Source organism: Sarcophilus harrisii, chromosome 4 (genome assembly GCF_902635505.1).
Source record: "Sarcophilus harrisii chromosome 4, mSarHar1.11, whole genome shotgun sequence".
In the NCBI taxonomy this organism is placed as follows: Eukaryota; Metazoa; Chordata; class Mammalia; order Dasyuromorphia; family Dasyuridae; genus Sarcophilus; species Sarcophilus harrisii.
This window is the reverse complement of record NC_045429.1, coordinates 276,522,275-276,533,860: the sequence shown is the minus strand read 5'-3', so window position 1 is coordinate 276,533,860 and position 11,586 is coordinate 276,522,275. Positions and strand designations below refer to the sequence as shown.

General features: G+C 35.6%; 1 protein-coding gene across 11 annotated transcripts in view; it reads left to right on the top strand.

Annotated features, from left to right (window-relative positions):
• Positions 1-8,651: 8,651 nt before the first annotated feature.
• Positions 8,652-11,586, top strand: part of DNAH8 (dynein axonemal heavy chain 8) — a 356,347-nt gene continuing 353,412 nt past the window's right edge. For all 11 annotated transcript variants that reach the window (XM_031964914.1, XM_031964911.1, XM_031964913.1 and 8 more), the window contains exon 1: positions 8,652-8,793. The gene's annotated coding sequence lies outside the window, so the exon portion shown is untranslated. The remainder of the gene's footprint in view (positions 8,794-11,586) is intronic.

The window sequence follows — 11,586 nt, the reverse complement described above, 5'->3', positions numbered from 1 at the left end:
GAAGGTAATGAATCAGTGGAATAGATTAGGTACACAAGACATAGTAATAAATTATCATAGTAAACTAATTACTCAAATACCTCAGCCTCTTTTTTTTTTTTTTTTAGCCTCTGAGATAAGAATTCACTATTTGAGAAAAAATTGCTAGGAAAACTCGAAAATAGTATGGCAGAAATTTGACATTAACCAACATCTCACATCATATACCAAGGTGATATCAAAATATATACATGATTTAAACATAAAGTGTAATACCATAAGCAAATTAGGAGAGTCTACAAGGGAAAAATTTATGACAAAACAAGAAATATATGTGAAATATAGGCAATTCATATTATGTTAAATTTTTAAAAAGTTTTTATACAAACAAAACTAATGGATGTTATATTCAGGCTAGCTTTCTGGAGGTCCTCCAGACAGGCCTTGGTGTCAGCAGAATAGTCACCATGAGGATGGACAAAAATAGAGTCCCAAGTGTTTATTGTCGCCTTCACAGTCTGTGTCTATCACAGTCTGACCCCGTCTCAGTCTGACCCAGTTTCCTCCAGCAGTCTGATAGTCTGCCAGTCTCAACCAGTCTCCATCTGAATCTGTCTTTGTTCTCAGTTTAAATATCCTATTACAATTACATCATTACAATAAACTGAGTATAAGTCAGTCTAGAGTGATTATATCATTATATCAAACTAGAGTGATTATATCATTATTATAGTAGATATATGTGAATTAGAGAACCATTATTTCATCAATTTCCAATGAATTAACACCTTGTTTCAAGTATACTTCTCCAAAGTTCTGGCCCTCTACAAATGTAACCAAGATTAGCAGGAAAGCAAAACGCTGGGAAAAAATCTTTATGGTAAGCGTCTCTAATAAAGGTCTCTTTTCCCAATATGTAGACAACACAGCCAAATTTATAAGGATACAAGCAATTTCCTAAATGATACTTGGTCAAAAGATGAACAAGCAGTTTTCAGATTAAGAAATCAAAGCCATCTATAGTCATATGAAGAACACACTATATCACCTTTTGTTATTTACAAAGCAATATGCATGGGTAATTTTTCCAACACTGTGACCCTTGCAAAAGCTTTTGTTCCAAATTTTCCCCTACTTCCCCCAATCCCCTCCCCTAGCTGGCAGGTAGTCAAATATATGTTAAATATGTTGAAATACATGTTAGCGCATACAGTTATCTTGTTTCACAAGAAAAATCAGATCAAAAAGGAAGAAAAAGAAAAACTGAGAAAGAAAACAAAATGCAAGCAAATAACAACAAAGAGAGTGAGAATGCTATGTTGTGTTCCACACTCTGACTCTCTTCATCACCGCACAAGTGGAATTTATTTGAATCATCCCAATGTTGAAGAGACCCATGTCCATCAGAATTGATTGTCAAAATTCTTGTTGCTGTGTATAATGATCCTTTGGTTCTGCTCATTTCACTTAACATCAGTTCATGAAAGTCTCTCCAAGCTGCTCTGAAATCATCCTGATGATCATTTCTTACTTATTTCTCAATAGTATTTTATAGCATTCATATACCATAATTTATTCAGCCATTCTCCAATTGATGAGCATCCACTCAGTTTCCATTTTCTTGCCACTACAAAGAGGGCTGCCACCAACATTTTGGCACATGTGATCCTTTTCTCTCCTTTAAGATGTCTTTGGGCTATAATCCCAGTAGAAATACTGCTGGGTCAAAGGATATGCAGTTTGAGTGGATGCCCATCAATTGGAGAATAGCTGAATAAACTGTGGTATGTGAATGCTATGGAATACTATTGTTCGGTAAGAAATGCCCAGCACGATGATTTCAGAAAGGCCTGGAGAGACTTACACAAGCTGATGCTGAGTGAAATGAGCAGGACCAGGAGATCATTATATACTTCAACAATAATATTATATGATGATCAATTCTGATGGACACGGCCATCCTCAGCAATGAGATCAACCAAATCAGGTCCAATGGAGCAGTAATGAACTGAACCAGCTACACCCAGCGAAAGAACTCTGGGAAATGACTATGAACCATTACATAGAATTCCCAATCCCTCTATTTTTGTCCACCTGTATTTTTGATTTCCTTCACAGGTTAACAGTATACTATTTCAAAGTCCGATTCTTTCTGTACAGCAAAATAACTGTTAAGACATGTATACTTATACTGTATTTAATTTATATTTTAACATATTTAACATGTATTGGTCAACCTGCATTCAATTCCATCAAAAGTAAAGTACAGTTGAAACTTTGAGAGATGCAGGATTCTTGGCTCAGTAAGGAGGCAGATGAAATTCAGTTTTATGTTGATAATAACTATCCAAAGTGTTTTTATGATGCATTGAAGACTATAAGCCAAATAGCAACTACTCAGTGCTGGTGAAGCCAGCTGATTAGTGATAAGGACATGATCCTAGAGAGATGGACTGAACACTTCCATAATGTTTCAACAGACCATCATCAGTTAATGCTGAAGCCATTGACCATTTACCTCAGGTTGAAATCAATTATTCCCTAGTTGCAGTTCCAACTGAAGAAGAGGCTTTGAATACCATTAGGCTCCTTTCATGCGACAAAGCACCTGATGCTGATACTGTTCAAGCTGAGATTTACAAAGGGGAGGGGAGTTCCCATTGCTCATACAAAAGTTGACTAAATTTTTCAGGTTATATGGTAAGAAGAAGTTATGTCCCAGAAGTTCAAGGATGCCTCCATTGCCCATCTCTACAATGGTAAAAGGAATAGACTGTACTGTGACAATCATAGGAGAGTCTCTCTCTTAGTCCTATTACTGACAAGATTCTTGCCAGAGTCCCTTCTTCATAAGCTGAACCTACATCTGGAAGAAAGCTATTTACTTCACTGTCAGTGTGGCTTCAGAAGGGGTCAAGAAACAGTTGATATGGTGTTTGCTGCCTGACGACTCCAGAAGAAATGGTAGAAGCAGAACACAGGTCTGTATATAACATCCATGGATCTGACCAAGGTCTTTGATATTGTCAGTCATGAGGACTTATGGAAAATTGTCAAAATTTTATTGTCCAGAGAAGTTTATCAGTATTGTACATTAATTTCATGATGGCATGCTTGCCCAGATTCTGGACAATGGACGATGCTCTCAAGATTTCCCAGTCATCAATGGAGTGAAACAAAGTTTGTGCTTGCTCCCATGCTTTTTAAGCATGATGTTTTTGCCATGATTTCAAGCATTTTCAATGAGTACAAATATGGCATCAAAGTTAGCTACCATGCACAGACAGTAAAATTTTCAACTTGAAAAGGCTACAAACCAAAACTAAAGTGGAGGGAATGCTGGCACATGTTTTTGTCTGTTTGTTTGTTTAAATAATGATTATGCACTCAATGTAGACTCCAAAGCTGAGATGCAACAAAATGTTGATTAATTTTCTACTGCTTGTGTTAATTTGGGGCTAACAGTTAACATCAAGAAAACTCAAGTCCTCCATCAGTCTGCATCATGTTATCTGTATGTGGAACCATCAAATGGAGAAGTTTTGAATGTCATGGAAAGTTCACTTACCTTGGCAGTATACTTTCCAGGGATGTACATATTGATAATGAGGTTGACGCATGTATTGCCAGAGTTAGCTCAGAGTTTGAAAGACTTCAAAGGTAAGTATGGGAGAAGAGACTGACTATTAGGCTGACTACCAAACTGAAGGTTTATAGAGTCATTGTGCTGACCTCCCTTATTGGTTACCTGTGAAACCTGGACAGTATACCAATGCTGTACCAGGAAACTGAATTGCTTCCATCTGAATTATCTTAGGAAGATTCTAAAGATCACCGATACCCTGATACCAGATACTAATACCAAATACCAGATACCAGATACCAGAAATTTAAAGTTTTTTTCTTAAATTAAACCACCAAGGTTTCAAATTCTACTGCAGAGAGTACAACTCCATTGGGCTGACCATTTTGTTTGAATGCCAAATATATATTTCCCCAAAAGATTATTTTATGGAGAACTCACACAGGGCAAGCACTCAAAAAGTGGTCAGAAAAAGTGATACAAGGAAACTCTCAAGGCCTCTCTTAAATACTTTAGAATTGATTTATGACACTGGCATAGGATCACCCAGCATGGTGTGCCCCCAACAGAGAAAGTGTCATGCTCTATGAACAAAGTAGAATTGAATTAACTCAGAAGAAACATGAGATGCACAAAGTTAGACAATCCACCCCAAATATATATATATATATATATATATATATATATATATATGTATATGTATGTATAGTGAACTTTGATTAAAGCCCTTTAAAGCTATATGTCTTGTTTCTTTCATATTCTGATTCAAGATCACTTACTTTCTTCTACTTGCTCTTACCAATCATATCCCAAATAATCAAATAACCCCTTCCAAAGGGGGGAAGAAACAGAGGAAAAAAAAGAGACAAAGACAGAGAGACAAGAAACAAAGAGACTGAAACAGAGAGAGAGAGAGAAAACAGAGAGAGAGAAAAGAGGGAGAAAAACAGAGGCAGACAGACAGATATACACAACCCACAGACATAGGCAGACAGAGAGAAACAGAGAAATGAAGAGAAACCAAATTGTTTCCCAGATTTTCTAGCAGTACTTGAAAAAAATACCTTCTCTATTTCCATCCAGCAACAAATGGATGTGCTTATTCCATGATCCTGCCAGAACTGAACTTTGTTGCTTTAAATTTTTGGCAATTTGATAATTATGAGATAGTTCTTCAAAGTTAGTTTTATTTGCCTGAAATATCAGGTCATTATTTTAAACTACCACATCAGCAGATAGGAGCATGATAACAGTATTCATAACAATATTCTATTGTCTTAAGTTTTATACACATGCTACCCTCAGGAAATCAGGAAAGGATTTAGCTCCCTCTACCTCCCCAAAAAACCCAAACAAACACAAATTGGCTGCCTACAGTTAGAGGATGAAAGTTCATATCCCAACTCTTCCATTTCTTTCCTGTGTAATTTAGTTTCTTAGGCTCTTAATTTCTTCATTTGCAAAACAATGAAACTGAATTGATCCCTTCCAGACTTAAGTCTATGATGCTAGGAGATGAATAAGTTGATGGCTTTCCCATTTCTCATTTTTGGGTTGAACTCTACAATACTCAAAGATTATTTTAAGTAACAACTAAGTGAAATGGATGAGGTCACTTGGTCAAATAGGGTGGGAGAAAACCTATCCTCAGCCTCTTTTTTAAAAATCATAAATAATTTAAAAGTTATCTTGGCAAATATAAAACATTTATAATTTCTATATATGCCTTCTATATATACATATACATACACATATACATATAGTCTTTTTTTATATGTGTGTGTGTGTATCTTGAGATGGATGTAGATCACTGGTGATAGGGGGAGTTCCATAACCTGATTGTTCCAAATGCCAATAAAATCAGGTCCAGTCCTTATCTTTATTATAAATTTAGCATCATAGGGTCAACACTGCCCTGTTTATGTGGCCTTCTGAAGCTTTTTCTGCCCTCTTCTGTATATTTTAAACTGTTTTATTGATATTTTCAATTTCTCTTCCCATCCCTCCACTATTACTTTTCCCATTCTTTTTGTAAGATCTTTCCTTAAATTCTCTACTTCCACCAAATAGTAAATGAAAACAATTTCATATACTGATTGTGTTTGAAAATGTATGTCTCATTTTGTTTTTCTAGTTCATGTTGATGAACAAGTGAATGACCTGAGTGCAAATCTGACCATAGATACTTACTAGCTGTGAGATCCTATACAAGTCTCTTAACCTTGTTTGCCTCAGTTGTAAAATGAATTGGAGAAGGAGATAGCAACTATTCCAGTATCTTTGCTAAGAAAATCCCAAATGGGTGGCAAAGAGTCAGACATGATTGAAAAGATTAAACAACAACAAAAAGTCCAGGTTGGTGAACTATAGCTATAGGCCAAATTTTTTATTTTTAGTTTGGCCAGTGTGCTAAGAATGGATTTTATACTTTTAAATACTTTAAAAACTTTATTTAAAAATATTAAAAGCATTCTCAGTTGTAGGTGGTACAAAAAAAGGGAGCAAGTTGATTTTAGTCTTGCTTTGGTAGTTTGCTGATCTCTGCTTCTTTGCCAAAAGATAGGAAGAATAAAGTCTTCTGGATTTACAATTATGGCTTTAGTCAGAATTCTTAAATCTTGTCACAATTGTTCTAATTTATAAATTATACAAATAGTTCTCCTGGTTCTGTTAACTTTATTATGCATCATTTCAAACAAGTTTTTCTAGTTTTTTTTTCCTTCTGAATCCATTTCATATACTAGCTTCTTAAATTGTAGGTCATAATCCCACATGGCGTTGCATAATTGAATGTGGGGGTCACAAAATTATAATTTAGTATCAATAAATGTTTGATTTATATACCTTTTTATATACTTTTATACCCAGGATTGCATAAAAATTGCTTGGTCAAAAGAAATCATGAGTGGAAAAAGTTTTAAGAAGTCCTATCTTGTAGCATAATAATATTCTATTACATTCAAATACCATAATTACAACAAAAATTGTTGACATAAACTTTTTTTTTTTTTTTTTTTTGGCAAATATAGATCCTTCCCCTCTCTCATTGATCTCTTTTGGGCATATGCCTAGTAGTAGTATTGCTGGGCCAAAAGTTATATGCAATTTAGCAAATTGGGGAGTATAGTTAGAAATTGTTTTCCAGAATGTTTGAAACAATTTACAATTCTACTAACAATGAATTAATTAGTGAGCCCTTTTCCTAACATCTCTTCCAACAATTGCCATTTTTCTTTTTTTGTCATCTTTGTCAATCTGATGGGTGTAGTAAGATGGAAACATGGGATAATTTGAATGTGCTAATCTCTTATTTGTTATTAGAAGTATTTTTCCATATACATATTGATAGTTTGCATCTTTTATATATATTGATAGTTTGCATTTTTTTCTTTTGATAAATGCCCATTTCACATACTTTATCCATTTATTTATTGTCGAATGACTTTTGTCCTTAAACACTTATATCAATTCCTTTTGTATTTTGGAAATCAGACCTTTACCAGAGGGTTTCTTCTTTTCCATTCCCATATAGGCATATTTTAAGGTGCTTTGCTTTATGGCTCTTTACAAATATCACCTGTTTAAAAAAAAAAAACAGAAACAAATTGAATATTTGTAGCAAACTTGTGTCAAGAAAATCTATTGGCACATTTTTTTTTCCAACAGTATGTACTCATATCATGTCTCACATTTGGTGATTCTTGTAATCTTTCAAATGTGATGTTATTCTAGATGTTAAGTCATGCCCATATAAGATTTGAATTTATGAAATATTTACTGTATTAAACATAATATTAAACCTTTTAATTAAATATTTAAAATATTTTAAACAATTAAATCCCTTCCTTTGATAGTAATTTAAAAATTGACGTACATGCAAGTTGATTTGCTCATATAATTACTGTGTTAAGAAATGGTGAGGCAGAATGAAAAACTGGAAAGTGTTATGGAGGGAGAAATGCTTTGTTTCCTCAATTTTTACTCAGCTTTGTCAAGCTTCTCCCCACATTTCCACTCCTAATTGTTCAGATCTATTTTACTTAGAGTTAAAAGTAAATTATCAGATGATGTAATTCCAGCCTACAAATGGAGGCTCCATTTCTCAATGGGGAAATTCGGGTTACATGATAGTTGTCTTTAAGTGTAAAGGGTCATGATAGGTTACCTTCACTATTTGAAGACTGACATTTAGAAAAGTAATTTATTTCTGTCTGGTTATCTCTGCTTAGCCTCACAGGGCAGAACTAGGCAAGAGGTCAAAGTTTCAAAAAAGCCCAATTTAGGCTTGACACTAGGAAACATTTCAGAAATGTTCTAAAGTGGAATTAGACTACCTTGGAAAGCAGCGACCTCTTAACTGGAGATTTTCAATGAGACGAGAATGATTTGTGGTTGTGATAAAGGGGGTTCTTGTTCAGAGTTGGACTAGAAAGATTCTGAGGTCCCTAGTCACAGAGGTTCATCCTGTGATTCTGTGATGAAAGTCATTTGCTTCATAAGAGACAGTGGCTGAGGAGTCAGAGTTTCGGGGTTTCACTCCTCTCTCTATTATTCCTTGTGATCTTGGGGAGTCATTGAGGTCAAGGCTTGAAGCGTATCATGTCATGGGTGATGGTGTGCCAGGAATTCAGTGATATGGTTTCTGTTCTCAAGGAGCTCAAAAGCGAATGAAATCACTCTCCCTCGACTTCAATTTCCTCATCTGGAAAAAGAAGTAAAACAGACTTGGCCCAAGAAGTCACTTTTCAGCTCTAGACCCAAGACCCAGGTGAGCTGATGTAAACGTGGGATGGACCAGGTGAGTGGATGCAAATGTGGGATGGACCAGGTGAGCGGATGCAAATGTGGGATGGAAGAGGAGATAGAGAAGTAAGACGGCGCATGCGTGTTCCAGAGCCCCTAAGATCCAGGTGAGCGGATGCAAACGTGGGATGGAAGAGGAGAGAGAGAAGTAAGACGGCGCATGCGTGTTCCAGAGCCCCTAACTGCCGTGGGCTGCCCAGTAGGGCTAGAAGTTGGGGGAAGGGCGATTGTTGCGCGAGGCCGTGTGGTGGAATTTCGAATGTTAACAGCCCTCTCTCCCATGCCAACCTCATTATTATTGAACCCGGGGAAGAGCTGGGCTTGTGGTCTTTGAGTCCACCATAGAGCCTGACCCTGGGGAGAGAAAAGAGGCAACAGAGCCGAAGTCTGGCCAACATTATTGACTTAAGAATCCTAGAGGCTTCTGGGTAATAGCCCCACCCCCTCCCCATGCTTCCCTCCATTCCCTCAGTATAATCCTATTAGGGTTGAAAGCAAGTCAAGAAGTGGATGTGAAAGTGATTCTAAAAAAGGAAGAAGGAAAGAAGAGTGAAAGGGAAAGAGGGGATGGAAAAAGATGGGAGAAAGAAGAAAGTATTGAGGCAAGGGAATGAAGAGGAACAGATGACTTGGAGAGGAGGACCTCAAAGAGGGAAGGGGTTTCATCTGGTAGTTTAGCGTCCCTTGATCCACAAGGTAGTTAGGAAGTCCTAGGTTCAAGTCTTGGCCCTGACTCATTCTGGTTCTGTGACCCAGGGTCAATGGCAGTATTCTGAAACTAGAAATTGTAGATTGTAGGGGGAAAAAAACCAAAACTATAGAGCATTGTAATAGTGTAGAAAATTTTCTACAATTATAAGTTGTAAAAATATATATGTAACATTTACAGACTTATTGATAAATTGAATGGGGAAATTTCCTCAAGGGAGTGCCTTGGAGAGAGAATAATCATAATGAAAATAAGAACTAATATTTATATAACGCTTCCCATGTCTAGGCCCTTTTAAATTATCTCATTTGATCCTCAATCATGAGAGGTAGGTACATTTTACAGATGAGGAAACTGAGGCAAACAGAGATTAAGTGACTTGCAAAGGCTCACCCAATCAGTAAGTATCTGAGGTTGAACTGAAATTCTTCTTGACTCCAGGCTGTGACTACCTACTGTGACACCTGATCATTGGGTCAGACTTATTACTCTGCCTTTCCCTACTAGAGTTCACTCTCCACTTGGCTGAAAAATTGATCTTCCTAAAGCACAAATCTATGTCTAATTAGACTTCTTCTATGACCCCTGATAATGATGGTTTAGTCCCTTATGATTCTTTTTATTTTCCTTTTAACTTTTGTGTTTGTATTACAAAGTTTCAATGCAGCTCTAGTCTTTTACTAAGAGATGCTGAGAGATCCTTTAAAGGATGATTTGCTTGTTTTTGGGTTTTTTGTTTGTTTGTTGTTTTCCTTCTGCAGAGATACTTCTTCTTCTTCTTCTTCTTTTTTTTTTCCTGGCTGAGAAATTCTTGGTTACAAATCTATATTCTTTGCTTTCTGCCATATCTTCTTTCAAACTCTTCACTTACTTTGGTGGTAGTTGCTAAATCATGTGCGATGCTGATTGGCTCTTTGGTATTTGAATTATTCCTTGTAGCTTGCAATGTTTTTTATTTGACCTGGAAACTGCATTTTGTTTCTGGGAGTTTTAATTCTGGGGTTTCATTCAGGGAAGTAACCTGTGGATTTTTAATGTTTCTGCTTTCCCTCTGGTTCTAGGAGATCTTTTTAAAATTTTTTGGAATAGGGTGTCTAATTTTTTTTTTTTTTAATCATTGCACTTCAGGTATTGAAGTGATCTTTTCCCTAATATGTTTCCAGTTATTTTTGCTCTGAAATTCTTAAATTTTCTTCTTTTTAAAAATACTTTTAACTTTCAATATTTCTTGTTGATTTGGCCCATTCTCATTTTTAGGGAGTTTGCTGCTTGGGCAAGATTTTGTACTTCTTATGTTTAACTTTATTCCCTTTCCAATTTTTTTTTTCCCCATGGCTCTCTTTCCTCCTCCTCCATCATGATTTTTTTTCATCAAACACTCCCATTACATTTATAAAAACACTTTGAACTTAGGTGCCCTGGTGAGCAATCCTTGGGTGCTAGAATGATTTCAGGCTACTGTTTGGAAGATTTTTCTTCAGGATCCCTATTTCTTTCTATTTTGAGCTGAGGTAGAAAAATGACTCATGGTGACCTTTTCTGAATTTCTCTATTAGGATTCAGTCTGGAGCATTTTCTAGATATGTCTGGAGAACTTTGTGGAGGGAAACTTGATTATACAGTTTCCTTTCACTTCACCATCTTTGTTTAGTCATTTCACAAAATATCATTACAAATTGTTTTTTTAGTTGGGTCAATTTATAGTTCCACCAATCATTCATTAGTGTTTCTGTCTGCCAATAGATTCTCCCACATCAGCTTTTTATCTTGAACATATTTCTGCCAAAATAATAGGATTTTTTATAACTTTTATTGTTGATAGTTTGAATTTTTTGTGAAAACTGTTCTTATCCTTTCATTGCTTAATTATTAAGGAATGGCTCTTAGTTATATATAAATATATGTGTATGCACAAAATCACATATAATGTGTGTTATGTGTTATATTAATACATAAAAATCTATGCGATTCCTTCTATACCTTGGCTATCACTAATGTAGAACACTTTTTTTCTTTTTTGATTGACTCTCTATTGTAAATCTTCTTTCTTCTCTCCTCAAACTTCAGCTCTCAGTTGAGAAGTATTAGACTTTCCCCAGCTATAGCTACATTAAAGTGCAATTTGGAAAGTTTAATAAAATTTAAAACAATAACATAATGTTAATTTGTAGTTTTCTGAGTCAATATGAGTTGTAAAAGACTTATTTCCTTTTGAGTTTGAAGCCACTGCAGTATATCTGACACCCTCTTTAAAAACAGAAATCTTCAATCTCTTCCTCTCTCCTGATATGTTTTAAAAAATCCTATAAATATTTCTAAGTTTGTCTTTATATCCCTAGCACCTAGCTCAGTCCCAGATCATAGTAGGTGCTAAATGTTTTATGGCTGATTGATTCGATTTGCTCACTCATTTCTCCTCTTTCTAAAAATATTATGTCTCTATCATTCTCCTCAAAACTTTCGTCCCATTTATCATCCCACTCTTCTCCCTTTCACTATCCTTTCAAGAAAA